Source organism: Myotis davidii, unplaced genomic scaffold, assembly GCF_000327345.1.
Source record: "Myotis davidii unplaced genomic scaffold, ASM32734v1 scaffold373, whole genome shotgun sequence".
In the NCBI taxonomy this organism is placed as follows: Eukaryota; Metazoa; Chordata; class Mammalia; order Chiroptera; family Vespertilionidae; genus Myotis; species Myotis davidii.
Genome location: NW_006287255.1, coordinates 1942496 through 1945555, shown reverse-complemented (window position 1 = coordinate 1945555; position 3060 = coordinate 1942496).

Genomic DNA, 3060 nt, shown 5'->3' with positions numbered 1-3060 from the left:
AGGCACATAAATAAATATATAATTGATAAGTTATTTGCCAGTAGCCTCTTCATTCTACTCAGTGGACACATAGCTTTGGTCAGAATTTAGCTATTTCCCATGTAGTTAAATTTAAAATGCATTTCTTTATCATTAAAATGTCTTTCTATATGAATGTCACATGCTAGAAATGTAGTTAAGAAATATAGAGCATCAGTTGGATGATAACCTTATTTAGGAAATAAATTCAATTATAAGTGTATATAGTATGGACTTTAGAAGATATACAGTTAATCTGAATCAGAACTGGTTTTAGTTAGTAGAGTTGGTGAGGTTTGACTGGGCTCTTGTTCAAGAAACTTAGATATTGCCAAATAATACACGAGAGAGTAAGAAAAGGGTAAAGAAAAAAATACAAAAAGGAAACACCCAGCATGCCAAAAGGAACAAAGGTAATTTTCTGCGTCTACATGTTATGTGATGCACTAATTCTTTCTGTGCTTCTGTTTGAATGGATGAATTGCTCACAGCAATAGTAGGTAGCACGCTGCTTGAAGCTTCCTTCATTGACAAGACTGATTTATCATTTATTTTTTGTGCAATTCACATGTTTTTACCTTAAGTTCAATCTGGTCAAATGCCCTTCCTTAAAAAAGATACTTATGAGAGAACTTTTTCATGAACTATAAGAAGCAACTCAGTAATGTGCTTCTTGTAACGTAAAACCAGAATAAAGTGGAAACCATTTGGCTGAAGGGAACAACTATGAAAGAGATGAATATTCCAAAAGAACAACAAACATTTTCCTTTTGGTTCTGAAATTGTAAAATTCAAAGGTGCTTCATAAAGACCTGTATATTAATACATTGAAATGTTTTAATAATAATAATGACAGTGGCTGACATTCCGTGAGCTGAGTACTTTGCCTAATGATTTTTATATATGTCCTCATTTATTTTATTTTTTAAATCCTCATCCAAGGATATTTTTTTCATTGATGTTTAAAGACAGTGGAAAGGAGGGAGGCAGGGAAAGATGGAGAGAGAGAGAGAAGGTTGCCTCCCACATGCCCCCGGGATCAAACCTGCAGCCTAGGTACATGCACCTGTTCAGGAATTGAACCTGTGACCCTTTGGTGCACAGGCTGACGTTCTAAGCATATGAGCCGTGGCATACCAGGACATATCTTGTGTCTTTTTTTAAAAAATATTTTTATTGTTTCCAACCTAATGCCAGTTTTCTTCTGAACTATCTGCTTATGTGTCAATATGAGTTGTTGAGATAAATTTGTGATAATCCAGGATTCTCTGTTTGGTAAGTGTAGCCTTGAAGTTAAAATATAGAGAAAATTATTAAAATGTATCAAATAATAAGATTCCAAAATAAATTAATTTCCTGAGTAATCAGATGGTGATGTGTGTCATACATGTTCTAATTACTAAATAATGTGTAACAATGATCGGGGAGTACATTTGGACGTGTAGGCTGGCATGTTCTAGGTAATTTTCTTGAGGAAAACAAAATAAACTCCCCACATTTTAGTGAATGCTGCGACAATACTCTGCTTCAGAAAAGAGAAGGTTGTTGCAATGTCCCTTCAGGGTAATTTGGAGCAGAATGGGGCGCTAATAAGGTCCGGAGAGGGTACACTGAGGAGTATAATTTCATTTGGATTAAGGGTTCTCTAACCTCATTAAAACTATTCTTTTTTAAAAAATATATTTTATTGATTTTTTTACAGAGAGGAAGGGAGAGGGATAGAGAGTTAGAAACATTGATGAGAGAGAAACATCGATCAGCTGCCTCCTGCACACCCCCTACTGGGGATCTACCGGGAACCTAAGTACATGCCCTTGACCAGAATCGAACCTGGGACCCTTCAGTCTGTAGGCCTGATGCTCTATCTACTGAGCCAAACCGGTTAGGGCAAAACTATTCTTAAAATATCATTTATAAAAGTGTATATTGTCTCTCTTTAATAAGATGTGATTAAAGAGAATGGTGAATGAGAACATTTTGAGAGACAGTATAAGAGTAGCTTGATTTGTTAGGGAGATATAGGTTCCAGTTTCAGTCCTGACTCTAACTAACCATCTGACCTTTGTCAGATGATATTTAACTTTGCTGATCCTAAGTTGTTGTTTTGTTTTTTTCCTGTGAAATAAAGATACTAATATCCAGTAGGGTTTGGGGGAGAGGGGGCATTTGGAAAAGAGAAATTTGATTACAATGGATAAACAACCAAAAAGATTATGATGAGACTTGCAGATAAAGGGCTATCGCAGATAAAAGCCAGCCTGGGAGGCTAGTAAAAGAGAAGCTTAAATATTCATTATATGTAGAAGAAAGCAGTCTTTATTCTAGGACTGAAAAATTCAAGAGACCTGAGGGATAGGGCATAGCAGCTAAAGAGAATTAAAGAAAAGAACAAAGAAAAAAGCAAAAAAGCAATGAGGTATAAAGTTCACTCTCAGTAATGAATGAAGCCAAAGAAATGGATCTTAAAGTTTCATATATATCTCTCTCCAATTATTGTTTAAAGAGCATATTTAATTATAATAATTATTTTGATGGGTTACTTTTAAAATAAGTTCTAGGGACAATTGGGATAAAATAAAAATCCTTATTATTAAAATTATTAAATAATTGCAGATAACATAACATAAAAGTTTAAAATATTTAATAAAAATATTAAAATGTGTCCCTGTGGATTGAGCATGTACCAATAGGTTAGTTTCCCAGTCAGGGCACATGCCCGGGTTGCAGGCTCCATCCTCAGTACGGGGGTGTGCTCTCACATCAATGTTTATATCTCTCTCTCCCTTCATCTCTAAAATCAGTAAAAGATATATTTAAAAAAATATTGAAATGTTAACTAACCAATAAAGTACAAAGTGGAAAAATCTTGGGTCATATAATTTCATTCATCAAAACAGATAAAAATATTTAAACAACCATTTGCATATTAATCTAGAAGTATAAAATAATAATAATTCACCATAAGCAGTTGGATTTTGTTATATGAATAGAGGGTGGTAAGCAATTGGAAATTTCATTTATAAAATTTTTATGTCATCACAT